The following is a 25154-nucleotide window of genomic DNA, read 5'->3' on the forward strand; positions in this document are numbered from 1 at the left end:
CCCTCTGAAGAGTAGGGTTACATGGGCAACTTAGATGAAATCTATGAGGTATTCTTTCTATGAAAGAGACCAAGAGAATGGGGGAGAGAGAAAATGTGAGTGAATGATTAAATGAACTTCAGAAGCATTTTCATCTGGGAGACAAAGTGTGAAAGGAGGAATAATAAATGACTCTCTGCCTTTCTAGAAAACGGTTGGTATCCATTGTCTATTCTGGAAGCCATCTGATAGCCCATGCCATCCACCAATGGGTATAGAAAAGTTTACATAAAAGAAAAGGGGTCAACTCAGTAGAGAGAAGAGGCTTAGCCAAAACAAACTGAAATGCTTCATTTCACTAAGGTTTGATTAATAGGATATTAGACACCTAAGACCGCTGAGACAACAGCTAACTAGCCTTTAGCAAACTGCGCTGTGAATCATACTTCACACATCAAGATGTGAGGTAATGAGATTCTCAAAAAGTACTACATTTAGAAACAACCCCTTAAACTCGAACACACAATTCCCAACTCCTGCCAGTTCCTGGCACACTTCCATGGGTGAAGTTGGAAAGGAAGCTCTGCGCTGTTTTTTTTAGGGGTAGTTTTTGTTTGTTTGTTCCTGACCACTGATAGCATGAGCTAGCAGCTGGTGTGAGAATAAAGGAAAATATGTGTGTATTGGCAGCAGACAATTTATAACATGGCGTGATTATTCTCTCAGAGTCTTAAACATCAGAGCTTATGGCTTAAAAAATAATAATTCTAATTCACAAGGACAACTTTACAACTGCACACTGAAGGATTTTTGCTGCTGTTGTGTGATGTAGGATTTTTTAAAATCTAAGGGGATGGGACCTTAAAGATTAGTGTGAATTTGTGACCAACATGGTTCATAATTGATCAATCTTGAACATTTAAAATTTTTCTTAAGGATTTTTCAGCCATCACAGGCCATTTTTAGCCAGGGAGTCGGCACTGGGTAAACCTACATCTCCACCTAGTGGTGGCAGGGAACAGCTAATTACTTTCTACTACAAGGAAACTGAGATTTAGTCACCCTTGGCAGGCAGCATGAAAGTCCTTGGTCGCTGTGCAGTTGAAGTACAATATTTAAAGATAACATTTTAATCTCAGAATATTCTTAAATCCTTTCCATTGCCCTCCATATTTTCCTTCTCCTCAATCCGAAAAGCTGACATTATTAGATTGCAAAATAGCTGAAAAATATTCCTCCCACTCTATTTTTCATTCTTGCACTGTGCTCAAAGACTTTGACCAAAAACTCATTTGGGTAGCAACGGATCATCTTTGGGGATCCCCCCACCCACCTCTGCTTCTTATCCTTTGCCAGCTCACTTTTGGCAGGTGTCCCCACAGCAAGAAAGACCAAACAGAAGTTTCCGTATAGAGGTCTCAAGGCTCATTTTCAGTCAGCTAGAAATACTACTTATAATGCTCCTGCAACCCGGAGGTTAATGAAGGGGCCACCTCTGCGCTCCACATCCCAGGTCGTCCCAAACAGAGGAGGCATATCAAGACTCATTCTCACGCAGCAGAGATTCTTAGCTCTTGGCACCCGGCTTTCCCATTAAGCCCTGACCCCTGTGCTAAAAAACAACCAGTTAAACCACACTAATATATCTAAGGCTTATATGATTTGAATAATCAATAAACAATTAAGGCTGTTTTGCTCCTTTAATACCAAAAGGACATTTGAATTCGGTCACAGTTAAAAGGAAATAGTTTGTTTTACTTTTAATTTGATTTGCAAGATTACAGAGCATCTGCTCCTCAGAGATGTCATTTCAGCCAATTATATAGATTGTCTTCTAGTCGCTTTCTCGCCACTGGATTCAGCATTGGTATCATACACACTAGTGAAATGGAGGAGCCAGGCTTTTTGGCTGGAATATGTCTGGAAAAATTAAAGCTAACTAAAAGAGTCATTGCTTGCTAATCCCTGTAATTAAGCACTACTTGTAGGAGGGTATATTACACTGATTGAGGCTGTTGCCACTGTATTGGTCCTAAAAATGTTTAATAACCCTACCCTGTAATGTTGAATTTTTCACACCTGTTAATTAACACGCACTAACTTATATAGAAGGCAGAAAAAAAGTATAAATTGTCAGTTTGCTTCTACTCTAGCCTATCTTTTCTCTAAACCTAGTGCTCTGGAATGTGGTTCCTTAAATTGCAGGAAAGCTCCATATGTTAAAAAGTGGAGAAAGAAAGGTTAGAACAAGGGGATTCTTAGAGCATTTTAAATTTTCTTCATGTTTAGGGCAAAAGGTACACAATTCTTTAGCTCAGACGTTTAAATTCATCTGCTGTCATCATCTGCGTTGCCATTAGCACAGATCAATAGCACAGTGACTTTTTCTTATAACTCTCCACTTGTTTCTCAAAATACTGCACTGACCGTAGGTAGGAGAAATTTTGCTTGGTTTGACTGTTAACGAATTCTCAATATTATGTTCTTTAAGTAAAAGAGAACTGTAGTTTACCATCTTTTGGCCTGATTTTTATAAAATTACTTTGAAATAATCAACACAACCTCACTCCTTGAGCATCCTTTGACTTTTCCAGGCTCAGACATCAGTGATAGTGACCTGAACAGGAAGCATTCCAACTGAGGACATTTCAACCTTCCACAAAAGGACCAGTTCAGAATGAAGCACCAAAGAATCAGACAGATTCTCAAGACTCTGTCACACTGAAAGAGATTGGTTTTAGGTAGAGTGGGCAAGAAAAATTATTTTGTGTGTATGGGGGCTACAGCTGACCACAGGCTTCTTGGAGTCCAGTGGGTGCTCTGAAGCACAGACGAGGCACAAAAGTCAGTCTCTCCTAGTTAAGCCTGTGAATTTGATGCCCTCCACTGAATGAGCCAGGATGATCTAGTGAAGTGGGACCATAGCAGAGTTTCCACTAGGGCTTACAGTAGAACATACACACGTACACACATACACACACCCAGGCACATACACATGCACACTGCCTTTTCAGTTCATCAGCCTAACATTCAATGACTCCCTAAGTTAACCCAGTTGTATTTTAAAATCGTTAAGTAAGAGTTGTAAACATCACTCCACGGGTAATTTATGAGCTTGGATGTGTGGGGTTGCTTTTGGTGTCTTACGACCACCTGCCTCTCTCCCCACACCTACTGATCTAAGGGGAGAGGATGTGAAAGTTTCCCTGCTATCAAATCAACCCATCTGCCAACACTGTTATTAGCAAGGAACATATGTGGGGCATTGCTAATAAGTTTTTAAACTCCAGATTAGGTCCATGGTAAAAAGTCTTTCCGGTTTATTAATAGCTGACTATTCTGGCCCCTGAGATAATAGTTACACTGCCTCTTCTGCTGTCACAAGGTGTCACTGTTAGGCAGGGACCTAGTAGAGCCTGGTGGGTACTTGTGCATTGTGGGGTAGATGCCTGCCATGGCCCACATCCCTGCCGGTTCTGTGGCAATGCCTTATGCTGGGATCCAAGGGCAGAATTCTGTTGGTACCCACTGGATGCTCAGCTCCCCCAAGCCCAAGGCTATCATGAGTCAAGAGCAAAAGGGCTTCCAAGCTCAGGGCCCCCACTGAGGAGGTCTTGGGTTCACGTTATCAGCACTGAACTTTCTCTACACATTTCAGGGAACATAAATTTCCCACTTTGAACTACACTTACCAGGGGGATGGATCCCTTCTCTGCAGAACCCCCATATATCAAGGGCTCTTACAAAAAGTTCAGGCTTCAGTGAGCCAAAAAGGTTCTACCTTCCCCTAAGGCAGGGAATCCAATCTTCTTCATTTATAGAACAAAGAAGAGATTATTCCCCTATACAAAAAAGAAAATCCGCTCCCTGACTGGCATGAGTTTTTAAAATTCTATACCTTCTACTTTCTGTGTCAAGTATTGTGAACCTATGGTGAAATGCTCCAGTTCTTTTTTTTTTTTTTTTTTTTAGACGGAGTCTTGCTCTGCTGCCCAGGCTGGAGTGCAGTGACACAATTTCAGCTCACTGCAAGCTCCACCTCCCGGGTTCATGTCTTTCTCCTGCCTCAGCCTCCCGACTAGCTGGAACTATAGGTGCCTGCTACCACGCCCGGCTAATTTTTTTGTATTTTTTTGGAGAGACGGGGTTTCAACGTGTTAGCCAGGATGATCTCGATCTCCTGACCTCATGATCCGCCCACCTTGGCCTCCCAAAGTGCTGGGATTATAGCACACTTGGCCAAATGCTCCACTTCATTAATATAGATTATATTCTTCTCTGTTAATAGTAACTGAAACTTCATTCTCTGACTCCTAAGCAATAGCTTGGTGAAACTTATTTTGTAATGAACATAAGACCCATACAGCAAGGCTCAGCCTGTCACATCACCCAAAAGCTGGCCTTCAGCAGGAGCTAGGTGGCTTCCCTGTTCCAGCAGTGGAAAGTTCTAATCTAGAAAGGAGCTGCCAGCTATGGAAGTCCAAAACTGGGGGAGAGGGATTCCAACAAAACCCTACACCAAGGAGCAAGCCCTATGTGGATCAAAGGACCCACCACACACTTGATAGGTATTTTCCCCTATCATTTGCTTCATTTTTTTTTTTTTTTGAGATGGAGTCTTGCTCTGTTGCCCAGGCTGGAGTGCAGTGGCATGGTCTTGGCTCACTGTAACATCCGCCTCCCAGGTTCAAGCAACTCTCCTGCCTCAGCTTCCCAAATAGCTGAGATTATAGGCACTCGCCATCATGCCTGGCTAATTTTTGTATTTTTAATAGAGACAGGGTTTTCCATGTTGGCCAGGCTGGTCTCGAACTCCTGACCTCAAGTGATCCACCCGCCTCGGTGCTTTGCTTTTATTTGTTTGTTATGTTGCTCCTTTATTGTATGTAAGGAAATTTAGTACTTCAATGAAGGAATATAAAATGGAAACCAAAAGAATTCGGTAACTCACTGACAACTTTCAAAATACAAAAATAACTCCAGAGGTGCAACAGGGTTCCCACATCACAGCAAGAAACCCAAACCGGAAGCTCCACAAAATATAACACAAGAAAAAATTAAGGAATTTGTGGAAATCAAAGGGAAGAGACTGAATCTATTTCCAGTGCTAAGGCATTCCAGGGAGCAGGCAACACACTGCACACACACACACACACACACACACAAACCTATCAAAAGTATACAAAAAACTGTCCACTTCATAAAGTCAGAGATTTGCTCCTGAGCATGTCAGGGCGGGAGGTGGGTAGCCTAGGGTTTTCTAATGTCAAATGTCTTTCTTGTGAGGATAGGCTCTAAACAGAGTGAATTTTCCATTTGCTATACATGAAGCTACTAGAGCTCCGTGGAGTGGTTTAGAAAAATTAAACTGGATAGTCACTTTTTTCTCTTCATTCTCTAAGTAGTCCTTCAGTCCCCTACAGAATTTAAAACTGTAATATGTTTGGAAGTACTGGATCGGTAGAATGGGAGAGAAGTCCAAATTTTGTGATCCCTATCTAAGGCAAACTGTGTGAGCAAACACTTAGCTTACAGCTTTGGCCACTTTCTCCAGCTCCCTCAGAGAAATGCAAGATGCCAAGAGTACTTCATAAGTAGTTTTCTAGTGATCATCTTGAAATCCCAGTACCTAAATGATGATGGATATTATTAAGCTTTGGTTAATACCATTACCAGTCCCAAATTGAATCACAAAGTCTTGAAGTATGACATGGGAAGAACCCAATACACACCTAAATATTGGACTAAATTTTGTAGTTTTCTGCTCATGGTTGTTCTAGAAAAACAAATAAACTACAGTGTGAGGAGTTTGAAGCAGTGGTAGCCTCTCAACCTTAATGCCTTAATACCTTGTGGTTGTTTATAACAAGTATCAACACATACACTATTTTTCTATCTCCTGGTCTACATTTTGATTGGTTAAGAGCAACAATTACTGCTTTTCTTGGTATCTCTAAGGGTTACTGCAACGTGTGTCTTGGTAGATGCTCGGTAAGTATATGTTGAGTTAATTGTTCTTAAAAATAAGATACAACAGGAGTGGATCTTATTAACTCTTGAAATGTGCTGCTTTATTCTGTCATTTATTATATGAGAGAGAGAGAGAGAGATAGAGTTGAGTATTGTAAGTCTCTTTATTGCTCTTCTAAAAATTGAACAGGATAATTTATATGGACTATGGACTAAAGAGAGATTAGAATGAATAAATTCTCAAAATCTAAGAATTATTCCATCACTTCTCACATAAACTTATATCAACAAGACTAATATTATTTGAATCAATAGTACTGGAATTCCCAAAAATGATTGCTTAAAATAATGTTAAGGCTCATGCTAAAATTTCTTCATGACAATAACTCAACAAACATTATCAACCTAAACCATCATTTAAAGCACTTCCAAATAGTAACATATCCATACATCCTCATGAAAGCAGAATATCCCAGAGTATGCTAACTCACTGATGAGTCATCTGAAAGAGCATTCGCATAGATACTTTTGTTTCTGTCCTCTCTCAAGTTGAAAATCATAATAAAATTATAATGGCTTTGAAGTTGCAATTTTATTATTTTCTGTTTATGTTTTGTATTATTTTCAGATTTCCCTCTTCACTCTCCAAGGCCCCAAACTTCTCCCATGAATTTTTCTCTGGCACATTTGTAAATACAAAGTTACAGAGAGAAGGGCTCAGCCATGGCATGTCTTTTTGCCATCTTCTTCTTTATAGCCTTCTGCCTTTTACCCCCAAATTTTCAAATGGAAATGAAGAAATGTGAGCTGCAATACTCTACAAGAATCCCTTCTGTCTTCACCTCATAGTTTTCACAAATATTCCAGAGTTTGTGGGAAGGGGGAGAAACAGGGCACCTCATGGGGTGGGCACATTGGAAAGGTGGGCTAAGCTCTAGAGGCATGGGGTGCAGTGGTTAAGATCACTTTTCAGCACCACCGCAGCTCATCTCCTAGATTTCTTGTTTTTAGAGTGGAAACAAACATTGTACTTGCTATCCAACTGCTGTGAATTAAATGATATTTATGGAGCACCTGGTTCAGCCTCACCGAGCTGGCGATGCTGGCTAAGAAGACAATCAGTTCTGTGGTCCTGGATGACTTAGGATGCCTCAGTTGCCACATACTTTTAGACATCCTCCTATTCCCTCTCATTCTCATTCTTATTCTCTCCCTCCCCTCCCCTCCCCTCCCTTCCCTAACCCCTTCCTTCCCCTAGCCCCTGTCTCCCTCTCTTTTCTTATGCCATTTGTTTTCCATCTTTGTTGTTTTTCTCCTATATCTCAACTTCTAATTCAATGTGAAAGGAATGTCGCTATGTTTGTGCAGTGAGTGGAACCTAAACATTTTATCTGTCTAAACCTCTAAATATGAGCAGACAGAGCCCCAAGAAACATAGAAGTAAAGCACATATTGCAGTTGCTTATAGAGAAATGCTCCTTCTCAGGTGTCTTCCTTGAAAGCAGCAAATATCTTTATGGATATTAATATTAAAGCAAATGCCTTTATGAATATTGATCTTGCAGAGCTACTCTTACTATGTGCTAGGCACTGTTCTAGGAGCAGCGTCATTTCATCATACAAGACCAAGTTGTGATGACTGTGCCTCCGGTACTCCTCACATTGACCCTGCAAGATGAGCGTCATCCCAAGAGGACGAAACTGAATGAGCAAAATCAAGGCTCATACAGACTCACCAATGTAACCCAAGACAGAACAGAGCATAAAATTAGGTCTGTTTGACTCCAAGATCACATTTTCCCATTAAGTCTTTGAAAGATAAAATTCATATCTCAAGAAAAATGGTCTGAGTGACCTTCTAGACACCTGAGTAGAGATTTCTTTTCCTAAATCTAGCCACATTCCAGTGTGGTAGCATGAATTTGACATCCTGACCTTAACGGTGTGGAACAATCTTTTCACCCTATATTCACAAGCTGTAACTGGAAGAGCTAAATGTGGCTGACTACAAAGTGTTCTTAACCCTGGCAGACTCTTATATCTGCTTGCATCCATATCCCATACTCAAAAGTACCAGGACCCAGCAGGGAATACTAGGACCCAGTTTGCATGGCCGTTTTTCCACTGTGCCTTTCCTGAACTGCTTCTTCTCTTAGGTCAGCCAACCTCTGCTACAATCTTCTCCTCCAGTCACTCTTCTTTCATAAATTTCATTCTTCAAGTCATAATACTATAATACTTTTCTTCCTTAATTATGTCTTGGAAACACAATGCTGAGGCTTGCTGTATGTTGAGACTATAATTCATTCGCACAGAATGATTGTGGGAACATGTCCTCACTTCTCATCAGCAATTGGAATGTGGATTCTCTTGCTGTTTAGTTTTCCACAATCTTTATGAAACAAAATGCAATATTCGTTTCTAAGGCTTTCCTGAGCAACTGTCTTCTAAGGGGAAAACTTTAACAAAAAAGTATGTATCGCATGCCAAATAGCTAACCTCACTCTCATAAATATTTAGATTTTAGACAGAGTTGAAACATCATTTGTAAGACAGATGTGCTTCTTTGGTGTTCCAACAAGAAAATGTCTTGGGAGCTGAGCCCGTTTTTACAGCTAATGGGTCCAAAACCCTTGGTCATGTACTAGGGATTGGGTGGGGCAGGGGTGGGGAGGGTGGCAAAGAAAATCACTGTGTTCTAGAAAGAGGTCATCTCAGAAGAACTTCTCCAATATCATCTTTCCACTAAAGTCAAGATGAAACAGAAGAATAAATGTTTGGGAATGTGGTTTGGAAGGATCTCACGCTGCTGTTTTGAAGTGGTGCGTCCCTCAGAGAGGTTGGTTAGCATGGTGTAGTGACTGGCTCTCAGCGTGTGGCCTTCATGCCAGAAGCAGCATCTGCTGGGAACTTGTTAGAAGTGCAGATTCTCAGGCTGTGCCACAGACCTGCAGAGTCAGAAGCTCAAGTCGGGGGAGAAAAGAGTGTTCTGTGTTCTAACAAGCCTTCCAAGTGGCTCTGATGCACACTAGATTTTGAGAAACATAGTGGCTTATAGCTCTGGTATTAGAAAAACCTGTGTTTGAATCTTTCACCCTTATCCCTCCACAACCCCCATACTACCCAGCTGACCCTTGGTGAGTGATATAATCTCATTCTCCTTATCTATGAAAAAAAGGATAATAGTGCTTATTTCATAGGCTTGTTGTAAGAATGCATTGAGAAAAACATACATAAATTGTTTGCTCCAGTGCATAAAATAAGCAAACAGTGCAGTACATATTATGTATTATTATAAATAAATGGATACAGTTTAATTAAATAATCTAGATATAGACTATAAATGCATGAGGAAAAAAGGTAACATTTTTAAACAATGCATTTATAAAAGTCAAGACGACTTTGATTAAATTTGGATGATTAAAAGTAATCGTATGTGAAAATCATTTTTTCCTCTCCTGTCAAAGAAAGATGAACTTTCTGAGGGTGTGCCACATGTCAGGGGCACCTTTTGAGCATTACTGTAAATTCCCTGGGCCCCTCCTTTTGCTCTGTCTGCTGTAGCAGAGACTACTTCTGAGCAAACGTTTGTCAGTTCTGCCAGGTGCAATGCTCAGCACCCAGACCTTGCACCAGGGCTACCCCTCTACCCCTTGTTTTCTGCTCTATGGTTTCTCTGACTTTATGGCCACAGAAGGCCTGAGAAGCTACTCAACATTCACCATTGTACAATTGGAAGTGCAGGAGAATTCATGACTGTGAAGCTACTAGAAATGGATGGGAGACAGGAGTCAGCAGGTTTCTCTCTTCATCCACTAGATGGATGGTTCTGACACACATTTCAAAACACCCTTGGGGAGATCAAGTGCCAATTCAGTGAGACATCTTTGGATTTGTTTTCTTTGCCTCCGTGCTGCAACCCCCACCCATCTTGCCCTCTACTCTTGCTCTCTGGGCTCACTTCCAAAGTAAGCCACCTGCATCCAAAAGCTAGTCTCAGCCTCCATTAGAGAACCTAGGCTAAGTCAGCCAACTTCAGAAAAAAGGAATAATAACATAAAAGTTGATTTTTTTCAAAAATGTTCCTCAATAATTCTGGATGTAGACCCAAGATCCTTAAGCTGAGGTCAATGCATGCATTTCATATGGTTCCATAAAGCAACTGAAAATGTATCCAAATTTTGTGTATGTACATTTTTCTATATAGTATCTTCAGTAGTATTCAATGGGGTCTATGATTAAATAAAATTAAATTTTCTGTTCATGTCGGTGACTGGATAAATTACAGTATATTTGAAGGACTCGATTCTTTTGGAAGATTCATATTTCAAAATATTAAAGATTATTTGAAATGGATGAGATATCAATGAGGTCTTGTTTTCTGTTTAATTGTTTTGCTACGAGGATGAGACCACTCATTCTGTTACTTTTATGTCCAAATCTCAAGGTTTTGTTTGGGCCAACACAGATCTAGGTCTCAGATTTAGCCTCTGCCCATCTCCAACCTCATGTTCTTTCACCCTTGTTGATTTTGTATTACTTTGCTGTTAATGCTTGTATTAGTCCATTTTGATGCTGCTTATAAAGACATATTCAAGACTGAGCAATTTACAAAAGAAAGAGGTTTAACTGGACTTACAGTTCCATGTGGCTGGGGAAGCCTCACAATCATAGTGGAAGGCAGGGAGAAGCAAGTCACATCTTACATGGATGGCAGCAGGCAAAGAGAGAGCTTGTACGGGGGAACTCCTCTTTTTAAAACCATCAGATCTCATTAGACTTATTCACTATCATGAGAACAGCATAGGAAAGACTTGCCTCCATGATTCAATTACCTCCCACCAGGTCCCTCCCACAACACATGGGAATTCAAAATGAGATCTTGGTGGAGACACAGACAAACCGTGTCAATGCTATAACAAATTACTGCAAACCTATGGCTTAAAACAGTACAAATGAGCCCTCATACAGTTCTAGAGGGTAAAAGTCTGAAATGTGTCTCCCTGGGCTAACATCAAGGTGATAGTTGGGTTGCATTCCTCTGAAGGCTCTGAGAAGAGAATCGATTTCTTTGCCCTGTTCAGCTCTTATAGTCCACCTGTATTCCTTGTTTTGTGGCCTTTTCCAGTCCTCACAGTAGCCGCTTGCTTGTGTCATCACTATTTACATTGACTCCTGCTTCCCTCTTACAAGGACTCATGTGATTACATCAGGCCCATCTGGAAATCCAGGAAAATCTCGCCATCTCAAGATCCTTAGCTTAACCACATCTGCAAAGTCCCTTTTGCCATGTAGACCTTGCATATTCACAGGAGGTCAGGATGTGGCTATCTTTGCAGAGCCATTATTCAGCTAACACAGTGTTCTTTGACCATGCCAAGAGCACTCCACCACAGGAGATCTGAACGTGCTGTTCTGTCTCCTTGGCCTGTTCTCCCTCTTGTTATTTGCATGGCCAACACCCCTCTTCATTCAACTGTCTGCTCAAATCTGACTTCCTCAGAGAACCACACCCCCCACCATGCTATCCCTTACCTTGTGATACTCCCCATCACTCACTATGCCCTTTCTCAGCTTTAGTTTCACTTAAAACAATTATATTAAGAAACTAGATGTTACATATACCTTTGCTGTTTTTTAAGAAGCCTGTGGTCCAGTAGGAAAGACACAAAAGTAGTTCAAAAAGGCAATGCAATATACAATATGGCAAAAAAGAATAAAGAGTGTTCTAGCTAAGGAAGGCCTGAGGAGGAAGACACTCACCAATTCTAGGGAAGGTAAGAAAGGTTTTGCAAGATTTTCTGTGAAAAAATCTCACCTGTTTGAATGGAGCAGAAGGGGTAAAACAATGCCCTGAGTCATGGTGGTACCTCTGAGCATGGCTGGAATGTTAACGTAGACCAGCTTCCCATGTGCTCACGGCAGCAACTGTGATATTGAAGGCCATGGCAACTTATTAGGGACTGAGTCCTATACTGTATTTGTCTCCTGCTCCCAGGAATTCCTGATCTAGAATGTTGGCTGCAGAAGGGATGGGTTCCCTCCCCTGCATTTTCCCAACAGCATTTCTTTTCATTGTATCCAGATGCATCATTTAGCCTTACAGAGCTGCACTTAGAAATGTAGAAGCTGCTTTAAATTCAGGAAATATCAGAGATAGAAAGACACTTCTCTAAGGAGGCCTGTTTATATAACAGTCAGCAGAGACCAAGGATAGTCTTTCTGGAGCTGCACCTGAGACCTGAGGTTTACCCCAAATATAGCCACTAGCAAGCCCATCTAACAGTTCCTAGTTAGTAGCTTTGTGTCCGCAAGTGTGGATCTTCAGAATCCTACCTCTAACTATTGCGCCGCTAAGAGAGAGAAAGCACTGGAGAAAAGGCAAACTATGCAGAGATCTGCACTAGAAAAAATAAAATTTCATGGCGGCAAGTTCAAAGAATGGAAATAACGCACATTGCAGAAGTGCATATCACTGGAATCTGATTAGCAGAGTTTGAGCACTGGCTCCACCATTAATGAGCAGTTCACTACCTCATCTGAGACTCAGTTGCCTCATCTATGAAATGTGGATAATGATACCATTTGCTTTAAGTAGATTGAGGATAAAATGAGATCACCTGCATGAAGCACAAAGTAGCTGGCATATACTATGTATTTAATAAGCTTTAGCTATTTCTATCATTTGTTTTTTATCATAAATATTCAGATACTAATCTTGGCACTGGCATTTGCTCTTCGATGTGGAGGTAGTCATATAAACCCTCTTTGCTCTGGTATTTTTCTTTTTAATTTCACAGATGAAGGTGAATTGCAGTGCAGACTGCTTTGTCTTTGTTGAAATGGTGAGGTGAGGGTACCTTCCCAACAGTAAGCTCTTTTGATCTTACCTCCCTAGAGGATCCAGAAGGCACTGCCTGGGCAAGGATGGAGGCAACCATGTGGTGATTCCTCATGTCCTGTAGGACCAAAGACCACTTCACAAAGTCCAGTTTTCTCAAACATTCTTTCTAAGACAGGAATGTGATACTTGCTCAAGAAAGGGTGTTTGGTAACTTTTAAAATACACAATTCGCTTTTCATCGGAACCTAGGCATTTTCACGCCAGGTGCTGCTTATCTTCTGGAGTATTTCTATTTTGAAAGGTAAGACTTTGGATGAGGAGAAAAACATTTGGAGCCAGATGCTATCTTTCAAATTCAATTCCAAGTGCAGCTGCAATATTGTACCTGTCCAAAGCCACAAGTCTGCCCTTTTGGACAGACTTTGGGAATGCATTTCCCTATGAAAGGAGTTAACTGGTATTAGTAGTAATTACCGATTTTAGTAACAGAATTCTATATATTCCTCCCCCTTTATAGTTTCTTGACTAAAGGGGAAAACGACAATGCCTTATATTTAAAATTACAAGAAAGGTGTCAGATCACTGTACCCATCAGATTTTAAACAAGGGCCTGGTGAATTAAGACGATGGCTCTTATAAATCAAACTCATTAGCTTTCAAACTTGGCCTTCATAAACCATAAAAAGCAAAATACAGCCGGGGGTAGGGGGAAGTGAATTACCACAAATAAGTCATTCCATTCTACCTCTGAAACTGAAACACATCTCTTCATTTCAGGTCAATTTATTCACGAAAGGAGAGAATCTTTGTACCTTCCCCTGTTGTCTTTATTTTTTAGGACAGCCATTATATACCCACAGAAACCCACCTGCACAGTTACTGCATATTTACAGCATAAAAAAGCAATTGTCCCCACTCTGTGCTCCTCCCAACAACTTGATTTTACTCTTTCTCATGTGGAAGGTGGTACCTGCAGTGTTTTATTTAATGATGTTATCCTTGTGATTTTGTTTCAGCAATTAATTCAAATGTATACTCTGTGGAGCTGTCATTTGACATGGGTAGCCGCTGATGCTTCTTTTTGTGCCTACACCAAATGACTTTCCAAATAATTTCAGTTCCTTTAAAATTAATGGAAGATTCTACCTAAACAAATAATCACTTTTCTAAAGTTTCCCCACTGAATTATACGATGCCTTCTTGCTATGACAAGTACTGTTCCTTAACCCTCCAAGATAAAATGCGGCTGTGGTGGTGTTTTTATTCTAATCCATTATTTATACAGGGCATGGGTGTAGGTGCAGGTCTGTAGTGGATGTGTCCGTGCAACAGACAGAACAAAGCAAGAATTTTCCTTTGGGGGTTTACAATATAAATGCACACAAGGACACATGAGACAATGAACAGTGATAAAACACAATGCAATGCGAGCAATTTTGAGAAATGAGTGGTTATTGTAACGGAGATGCTTTGCGGAACAGATGGTTTTTAAGGAGGTTTGTGATGAAAGAAGGTAAGCAGGTTTGCTGTACATTAATAGGAGGTTGCTGTGGGATTCTGAGAAAAAGAGAAAAATGCAGCAACTGGGGGAAAACTTTTTTCTCTTCACAGTCTAGATGAGTTTCCTTTGCTTCTCTACTATCAATATTTCAAACTTAGAGAGAGGGCACTCAGTCAGTGAACATACTTATTCCAAATAAAATGGGAAGTGAACAAACAATGGTCAGGGGTGGTAGAAGGACGTGGCACTGAGTACTGGGATTACACAAACCTGGGGTCAAATTTGGGCTCAGCTGGGAGTTGTTGGGTAAGTAACTTCGCAAACTTCAGTATGCTGATCTTTAGAATTATTATTACAATTCCATAAACTCTTGGAGCCAGATGTATTTTGGAATTCAAAATAATTCAGAATTTACACAAGTAATATGATATGTACACTACACATGTCATATCTCCCCGGTGAGGTCTACAGTAATAAATAACAGAAATAATTTTGTAGCAAAATATCCAAAGCAGGTGCAATAAAGAAAGACTCTAAGTAGCCTCACGTCTGTTCCATCTAGATTTTTCTGTTGGATGAATTGATGTTAAATTTTTGTGGATTGGGTGTCACATCACATCTTTCTGTAAGGAAGGGGGAAGCCCAGCACAGCAGCGTGGGATAGAAGAGTAGGTCTTAGTAGTAAACACAAAGCAAGCAGTAGCTAAAACACCGATCTTGATGTTATTATTTCATCTGATTCTCCACCAAGTCAAGCTGATCTTACCTCTGCCCTCCTCTCATCTACAGCACCACCATTCCAGTCCAGGTTACCAACTTTCCTTGTGGACAACCCACAGCATTCATCTACCTAGTCCACAACACGTCGGCTCCTCTGAGAAGCAGGGTCTCCATAAACCGTTCTCCACACCAGAGCCCATATGATTGCCTCAAAACGCAAATCAGATTCTGCCATATCCCTGCTGAAATTCTTTAAAGATATCCCGTTATTCCCAGAGAACCAGGTCCACATGCCCAGACCTTACTCTGGCAGCCTTCATCTACCTCGATCTATTTCTTTAAATTCATTCTGCTGTCACAAACCTTTGCATTTGCTATTCCCTCTGCCTAAAATGCTGTTCCTCTCCTCTCAGTTTCTTTCTCTCATTCTTGGGATAGGGCTTCAAAGGTTCCTCTGTGTTGCTCTCATCTGGCAGTTGTGATACTTGCACTATGAGCCTTGCACTATGATACTTGCGCTATGAGCCTCCTTAGAATCTAGATTGTGATTTAATCTATATTGTGATTGTATGTATTTCTGTGGTTACAATTGGAAGTCAGAGGTTGTACCTATTTTGCTCACTCTTGGATCACAGCACCCAGTATATGGATTGGCACATAGTATGATCACTTCATGTGTATTTATTACATTCATGAAAAACTAAATGAATGTGAAAAGTACTTGTTACCAGCCAAACCGAAGGGTTGGTAACTAATACACACTCTTTTAGTCCTTTTTAAAATTTAAAAAAAAATCTCTTATAAGGCTAACTTCAACCCTGTCAGGTATGTGCTATTTTGTAGATGCAATAGCCAAGTCTGAGAAAAGTCAAGTAAATTGCAAAACATCTCAGTCCAAGTAAAGTGTCAGTTCAGGGCTGGGGCAGAGGCCTGTATGGATCTAAAACCTGTGAGGCTTCGCTTCCACCACACTGTCAAGGAGAAACATGTCAAGGGTGTGGTGGGAACAGGAAATGGACCTGTGTAGATGCAGTCTAAAATAATGCTGCTGAAGAATTTAGCTTTCAAATGGAAGCGATGAGCTTGTTCAAGGTGCTGGAGTGGTGGGAAGCCTGAAGCAATTACTTATAATGAAAGTGATCCATGTCCAGGTAATAGAACTTAGAAAAAGAAATTCTGGCCAGGCACGGTGGCCCATGCCTGTAATCCCAGCACTTTGGGAGGCCAAGGTGGGCAGAGAGCTTGAGCCCAGGAGTTCAAGACCAGCCTGGGCAACATGGAAAGACCCCATCTCTACAAAAAATAGAGAAAGTTAGCCAGCATGGTGGTGTATGCTTGTAGTCTCAGCTACTCAGGAGGCTGAAGTAGAAGGGTGGCTTGAGCCTGGGAGGTTGAGGCTGCAGTGAGCTGTGATTACACCATTGCACTACAGCCTGGGCAACAGAGTGAGACCCTGTCTCAAATTACAAAAAAAAATTCTGCTTGGCCTCCTGCACTCAAGGCCAGTTTTATCATCTGCTCTCTGGAGAAGTTAAGCATAGCCACAGGGGACAGGCCTATGGAGCAGCCTCCAAACAGCAGAAGAGAAGACACAATTCTCTTCTTGGGGTAACTGTCTGGTGAGCAAAAAACCCCTCCCACTCATGCACAAAGTCTATCGTTGTCCTTAGGGTAAGCATGGGTACACACTCAGCTTGTCTTTTAGCCCTAAATCAAATTCAAACCTTTATCATTTAGGAAGCCACCTACTCTGAGTGAGGTATTATATTAAGTTCTTCACTCATGTGAGCTCAATGAATATTTAAATTTTGAATAAAGGTAATGGCTAGTGATAGTCAATTATACCTAGTAGAGGCATCATTATAATTATTGATTTTCATACCAAATTTTTGAATGCCATACCTTTTCTTATAATGATAGATCAAAAAGTTAGAAATATATATGGGACCTATAAATCAAAAAGAAACTTTCAAGAAATAATTTTAAATAATTATCAGAATTCTGTGGAGAAATAACATATATTTTATATATTTAAAGAAAAAGCAAGCAATAAAACTTTACCTCTTTTGCTATGCACTTGTAATCATTGAATGTCATTCTACAACATCGATACTTCTTTAAGGAGACTTTGTGATGAGAATAGGTTTTGGTGCATAAGGATAAATCCTAGGGTTAAGGAATGTGTCAGATGGTTATAATTTGTCCAAAGATATGAACACAACAGGAGACATGAACATGGAGAAATGTTTCAGAAAGAAGTGCTGGAAAAAATAAGGCAAGTTCCATCTGTTTCTAATGGTCACTGTGGGCTGAACAAATATGTCAGATTAACTCTAAAAACCCTGAGCTATTGACATTATGAAGAAAGTTGGATCTGAATTAAGAAAATATATTCTGAAATGTTTTTTTTTAAATTAAATGGTGACTCTGCACAGGCTTTACTCCTGTGCAATTTGTGGTTTGGGTCCTGGCCCCTAGATGAGCTGGTTTCCTCTCATCTCAGAGCTGCAGCCCTCTCCATTATAAAACAAGGATAGCAGGGCTATTGCCAGAATGAATGAGCTCATACCTCACATAAGAGGCACTAACTAAAGCAACAGAATCACTCCTTCACACAATTTTTCATAGCTTTATACATTAGGTAATTGTGGAACTTTCCAAATAAAAATAAATTCTGCCAGTGAATAAACTTAGATTCTGTGCAAGATACTGTGTGAATGACAGCAATCCTAAAGATCAACTGACCATGACCTTTTTCATCAGGACTTTGTAGCCATGACTCCCACCCCACCCCCTATTCTTACAGTTAAATTAAAATCGCTATGGCATTCTACATTGGCCTGATTCCCTGGTCCCAGCTGATCGATCCAGAGATAGGTAATTTTGTTAAACTGGGCCAATGAGAACCTTCCCCTGAATTTGCGGACATGGAACTGGGCAGTAAAATTGAAGTCTTTCCCCCAGGGACCAGAATAATAAAATATAAAGCTGAGGAGTTAAAGAGAGGCAAGATCCAGCCACCTGGGGTGCTTCTGTAATGATGCTGCTGGGCAGAGAGAAATTCTGATAGGTCGAGTGCCTGTCATTTGCAGCCACAGCAGCCCTAAAATCGCTGGCAAATGGTGGTCCCTGGGAAATCATTCTTGGTTGAATAATAAATGAATTAATGATGAATAATGTGATTTTTAGGAAGGAAGGGCAGTGTGTAGCCTGAAGTACAATTCTCATACCTTTGTCTCTTGCTGTTTGTATAAAACAGTAAATAAAGCTTCAAAGAGACTAAACACTTATTTTGAGAAACATCAGGGAATATGGATGATACCTTGTGGTGAGAAATGAACATACCAGATAATAGATAAAATATTATTAAATTCTTCTAGTCTAAACTTAAATTGGTTAATTTTATAGGTGAACCATGGCAGAACTTATTCTTTTTTTTTTTTTTTTGAGACAGAGTCTTGCTCTGTCGCCCAGGCTGGAGTGCAGTGGCGCAATCTTGGCTCACTGCAAGCTCCGCCTTCCGGGTTCACTCCAATCTCCTGCCTCAGCCTCCCGAGTAGCTGGGACTACAGGCGCCTGCCACCATGCCCGGCTAATTTTTTGTATTTGTTTTCATAGAGACGGGGTTTCACCATGTTAGCCAGGATGGTCTCGATCTCCTGACCTCGTGATCTGCCGGGTTCGGCCTCCCAAAGTGCTGAGATTACAGGCATGAGCCACTGCGCCCCACCCGGCAGCACTTTTTCTTTAACTATTTATCTTTCCTAATCTAATGATTGACAATTTTTTACAAAATAATTTATATCCACTAAGTCATAACTAAAGCTGCACATGTAGGAAGATATTGTCATACATAATATATTTATGGAAAATAATAAGTGTGGAACTCCTGGTAGCATGCTCCCTAATGCTATGTAATTTAGAAGTGATATAGGGCCTATTTATAGGGGTAAGTACAATAAAATAATTCTAAGTTGTGTATCTAGAATTAAAAGCAAAACACATAATCTAGGGAAGGTTAATTACATCAGTATATAGCTACAGATGAAAGGGAGTATAGTTATTAAAGTAAAACATCGAGGGAGGTTTTGTGGTGGTAAAAGATTATATATCCATACCATTAGTTGCTGAAATCCATTATACTCTTCAACTATAACAATAACCACTGTAATAATAAGTGGCACTTAAATAGCACTTTTCAAATTCAACATTGTGGTACTTTGCATTTATGTAGGCATTCTCAGTTAACAGAACACTTCCTTATGAATTAGCTCTTTGGAAATGCACTAGAGGACCCGCCAGGAAGGCTGGACAGAGATGATCCTGTCAACCTAGGAGATAAGGAAAACACTGCTCAGAAAGACCAGACACCAAAGCCCTCGCTATTGTATGTAACAGAGACAGGCCCTTACTCAGCTTTCTTGGCAGTTCACATTCCACTTGGGACCATGAGACTGATGTTGTGTCATTCCATATGGGATGTATGTGGCTGTTTGCAGATTGGATGATTGAGCTGTAGGTACTTGAAAACACTTTTAAGATTTGATGCCTCTTTTACAATCTTTCAAAGTCAAACATTAGTTCTAGTAACTATTTTGAGTATATCTTAGATTAATACTGCAGTTTACAGTTGACAAAGTGCTTTCACGTATATGAGGTCATTTGAATCTCACAAATTCATCAGCAGACACAAGAGACAATCATCATATTCCAATTTTAGTATTTAAAATATCCACAACCAGCTAGGTGGACAGATCCCTCAAGTTTTCTAAAGCTAGGAACAGCAGAGGGGAAGGGCTGACAAGGTTTTCTCATACACACCAACTGTGGACACTAGGGATCTTCACCTTCCACATCATTCTAAAAAGAGGCCATTAGCCATGCAAATGTCATTTTACTTATAAAAATATTTATCAGATGCCAGCCATGGGCTAGGATACAGTGTTAGCTAATGTTAACATTGCAGAAGTAATTCTCAAAGTCAAATTTCTAACTCTGAAGCTCCTTTCTTCGATTCTAAAAATGAAGAGATAGTGATATCGGAGTGACTAAATGCATAGGTTTGGGTATCAGTCTGACTCAGATTTAAATTCTCCCTCTGACCTGCTCCATGACCTTGCACTGGAGGTCAAGGTTAACTTTGCTTCTCTGAGCTTTAGTTTACTCCTTTTAAATGTTGGATAGACAATCTCCATTAATAGACTTGTGTATTTCAGGAGACAAATGTGGAAATAAAGGAAGACTATCCAAATGAGATCAAGCAAATGCTATTTGTCCAGAGATTGTCATAGCAAGGGAGCTGACCACCAGCACTTGAGTTTGACAGAGACCCAAAGGCAGCCAGAGGGCTGGGAAAGCTTCGTGATAGAAAGCAGGAAAGAGGCTGTTGGTGTGGGGGAGCTGGAGGAGGCTAACTAGAAGCCTGGACTCCTATGTGATGCTTAGGGGAGCATGTTTGGGTTTCTCTAGCTGGTCCTAACTTGGAAGTGGGTGGGGGATGAGGATGGGTGGGAAATTAGGAAGCTTTTAATTATTTGGAGCTGGTTGTTCCAGGGGTTACTGTTCTGCTTTGAGAATTATTGCTAGAGATGCGGTCTGACTGCCTGAACTTCTGACTTAAGGATAGCAGGCTGGTTCCTGGGCTGGTTGTTGTAGATAATAGGTTTGTTTCCTGGGCAGATTGCTGCAGATTATGGGTCAGAGTTCTATTTGTATACATGATCTGACAAGTGTTCATTTGTATGTTGAATCTCTCAAGAGGGTTACATAGATTCTTCCTTCAGAGCAATGATTTCATGGGCCTTCATCCGTTTCCCCACTCCCATGCCTGCACCAGTACCCCAATGTGCAGCTCACAGTGCCATTAGAATTATCTAGATGTCACATTCTTTTGTTTAAAACTCACACCTTTTTGCCTAAAGTTAACATCCTGATTCTACAGTATACCTCACAAGATCATCTCACAAGCAGAGCCTACACACTGTCTAGCTTAGGTGTAACAGCCCTGGGGTGAGACAGTAAATTGACTAGCACAACTTGCAGCAAGCTCTCCATTTCTCTCCACACCAGTTTCTGTACCCACAAATGAGGCAACCAGTAGAGCCTAGGTCATGTACACAGGGTTGTGAGCAGGAAAAGGGCTTAGCACCCAGGCTGCCTCCTGCCTCTCTGCTCTCATCTCCCCAGTCCATGCCTGGCCACCTGTTGCAACTCTATCTACATCATTACTTCCTCCTCCTTCTTTTTCATTGTGTTTCATCCATCCCATAGATTTTAGCCAATGATCAGTTTTCTATAAATACTTGTATAATTAATTTCCTTCTGAACATGTGCTATGTTATTGCATTTATCTAATGTCAAAACCAATACATTTAATGGTTTGAAAAGGCATTAAACTCATCTCCAGATTTAGAGAGGAAAGAGTGGCCATTCACAGATGTGCAAAGTGTCATGGGCATTCATGAAGATAATTAAATAATTATCCTCCTTTAAAGAGAAATACAGCATCCACATGGGTTTTTGAAAAGGTTAAAATCAATCCGATTGACTCTATAGGAGTCTCTACTCTTTGGAGAGGACTAGGGGAATTCGAGGGGCTCTTCCAGTCTTTGCTGCATTTCAATCTGCAAAAGGTGCCTCATGTGTAACAGCACAAAACAGGACTGAAGATGGCTCCAGGCATGGTGTGAACCAACATAAGGCAGCACTTTCAGAGCATCTGATGTTTAGGAAATTCACTTTGAACTTTGGCTTTCTTTTCCTCAGATATAGGGTCAAAAATCTCCTCTGCAACACCTGTGGATAGCAGATGGGAGACAATATTTCCCATGTGTAGCATTTTGCTCTCTATTTCTTGGAGTTTGTGTGTGCAGAAGGCAGAAAGGCTGAGGGGACAATGAGAGAAGATGATTAAGGTAGAGGATAACCAACCTGGGGGTTCAAGGTCAGTGTTTAATACACCAAAAGGAAGCATTTTAATTTAAGAAATTATGATCTCTATTTTGCATGAACTGCTCTTTCTTGGGAAAGGAGTTTTGATATCACTGCTTTGATTTTTAAATGTTTCAGAGTTTTGAAAGCAGACACGTGCTCCAAAGCTGGAGAGACCTGTGGGCATCTGCATCTCACTGGTGGTCGTCTGAAGGCTCAAAGCCCACCTCTGAGCCCAGATGCTGCTGACTTGTGCCCACAGTTCTACCTTGGACCTGTCCTGCTGAGTCAGCCTGGAAGAAAATAGCAAGGACCCACAGACTTTAGTCAGCAGCCTGAAAACAGAGTGGAGTTCACTCTAATACAGTCTGTACTCATAAAACGATGTTTAACCTGCATGGGAGATGCCCTATTGTTTTGACCTTCATGACAATTGGGTGTAAAACTTTGAGTAAACACCTTCCTGATACCTATTACGGGGACTCTGCAGGAGGCACAGCCATTAATCAGAACAGCTGCAGGAGGCAAGGGCTGCTGATGGAGCCCTAGAAGGATGACTTGGTCCCCTGCAGTTCTCTCTCTTTTTCTTCAAATTAAAACCCAAGGAAATTGAGAGAGAAAGAAACTCCATTTGGTTCCTTCTTGCCTCCCAGAAGAAGAGGCAGTTTCAACCTGCCTGCGCCAGGAGGAGGCGGGCATGGAATGGAGACTGCGATGGAGCTTGTCTGTGGCTATTGCTGTTTGTGTTTGACCTCTAGTGGAGATGAGGAAGTGGAACAGAGATAAGAATGCCTCTCCCAGGTGACTGAAGAAGCCGATAAAGCTGAGCTTGTGGTGACAGGACCGTGACTTTCCTGATGATGCTCCCCACGTAGACAGCTAGGAGGGATATGAGTGAAACCCTACTCTGAGAGCCCTGGGTGCCTTCCTGTCTGGGAGCCTGGGAGAGACACAGCTGCAGAGGCAGAAAGTGTGTCCTGGTTGAGTAAGGTTTCTCCTGAAAGGCTGGGAGCCTCCTTCTACATTTAGGCCCAACTTGGGGCCACAAAACAGAGGTTGAGAGCAGGGGCTGTGGATTCAGGCTGCCTGTGTGCCAACACTGGCCCTGTCACTTGAAGAAACTGACTTCACCCCTGTGTTCCTCCCCTTCTGACTCTATGAAATGGGTTTAGTGACAGTAGATATCTAGCAATGAGAGCTTTGGTAAGGACCAATGCTGGGCATTACTATGAAAGAATCTGGAACTCCTGCCTCACCTCTGGATTTCCTTTGTATCCTCAAACAACCAGATGATGACAAACCTCATTCTGGGTCACTTTGGAGGCCAAGAGAGTTAAGCCCGTCGAAAAGGACTGGTGTATACTGGGCTAAAGGCATGAGAGAAGTAAAATTAAAAACAGCTGGGAGATAAAAATAATATTTTCACTCTTCCACAGTGAAGGGGAAAACATGATTGCTTGTGTTTTATAAGTGGGGAAGTGAATGCTACCGCTATACCTATGATTAAGTGAGCTGGCAGCAGACAGAACAGAAGAAAAGTAAAAGTTTAAGTCTGAAGAACTCAAAAGCACTTGCTATTCAAAGCCATACTCCAGAAGGCCCTGTTAAAAGTGAGCGCCACTTTGAAATGCCTCTTATTTTCTCAAAACTTGACTTCTAAACTCCTAAACTCAGAGTTGCAAAATTAAACTTGAATAGTGACTTGAATTATTTCAGAAGTCACATGAGCAAGGATTAGTTAACGCAAAGTGGGTCCTCAATGGTATTGGATGTACTCAGTTCCCACTGTGCTGAGTGACATGATTTAGTGGAGTAAATAGCCTTGGAGCAACTCACCCTTGGTTAGTGACCCATGGATTGTTGCTGCTAGTTGTTCTAGGTAATCCCTTGCAACATGACTTCCTGCCCACTGCCTGATGGTTTCTTTTTCTTAGAAATCATACACCTATCTTTTATTCTGCAGATTTAGAGAAAAGGGAAGTCATTTGGTGAAACTGAAATTTAACTTTCTTTTACTTCAAACCACATGCCAGTATCCCTTCAAGTATGAATAAATGCTTATCCAGATTATAATGAGTTAATGTTTGTTATTTTATTGAGAACAAATGCAGATTGAAGCAAATCAGATGCACAAAGGTTTGCTAGTGAATCTGTCTGAGAAACTAGCCCGCTTATGAACTAAATTTTCGCTAGCTAGATGATTGATAGATAGAGCATCAGCTTTCTGCTTACCGTCAATTCCTCTGCCTTAAAGATCTCATGCTTCATTTCTCATTCATTACGGCTTTTTGTTGTTGTTGCTGTCTTGGTATTAGTGCCCTTCTCTCTTGTATTAGTCAGGGTTCTTTAGAGGGACAGGACTGATAGGATGGATGTATATATGAAAGGGAGTTTATTAAGGAGTATTGACTCACATAATCACAAGGTGAAGTCCCACAATAGGCCGTCTGCAAGCTGAGTAGCAAGGAACCCAGTCCCAGTCCCCAAACCTCAAAGGTAGGGAAGCCAACAGTGCAGCCTTCAGTCTGTGGTCAAAGGTTCAAGAGTCCAAAAGCAGAATTTGAAGTCTGATGTTCAAGACCAGGAAGCATCCAGCAAGAAAGAAAGATGTAGGCCGGAAGACTAAGCCAGTCTCATCTTTCCATGTTCCCTGCCTGCTTTTATCCTAGCCACTCTGGCACCTGATTAGATGGTGCCCACCCAGACTGAGGGTGGGTCTGCATCTGGCAGTTCACTTACTCAAATGTTAATCTCCTTTGGTGACACCCTCACAGACACATCCAGGAACAATACTTTGCATCCATCTATCCCATCAGGTTGACACTCAGTATTAACCATCACACCCCTCAAAATAAATATTCTTAAAAAATTTTTTGGCCGGGCGCGGTGGCTCACGCCTGTAATCCCAGCACTTTGGGAGGCCAAGGTGGGAGGATCACAAGGTCAGGAGATCGAGACCATCCTGGCTAACACCGTGAAACCCCATTTCTACTAAAAACACAAAAAAAATTAGATGGGAGTGGTCGCGGGCACCTGTAGTCCCAGCTACTCCGGAGGCTGAGGCAGGAGAATGGGGTCAACCCGGGAGGTGGAGCTTGCAGTGAGCCAAGATCGCACCACTGTGCTCCAGAGCCTGGGTGACAAAGCAAAACTCTGTCTAAAAATAAAAAAAAATAAAAAAAAAATTTTTAACATATCTCCAAATACGTA

This window comes from Pan paniscus, chromosome 12, assembly GCF_029289425.2.
Source record: "Pan paniscus chromosome 12, NHGRI_mPanPan1-v2.0_pri, whole genome shotgun sequence".
Classification (NCBI taxonomy): domain Eukaryota; kingdom Metazoa; phylum Chordata; class Mammalia; order Primates; family Hominidae; genus Pan; species Pan paniscus.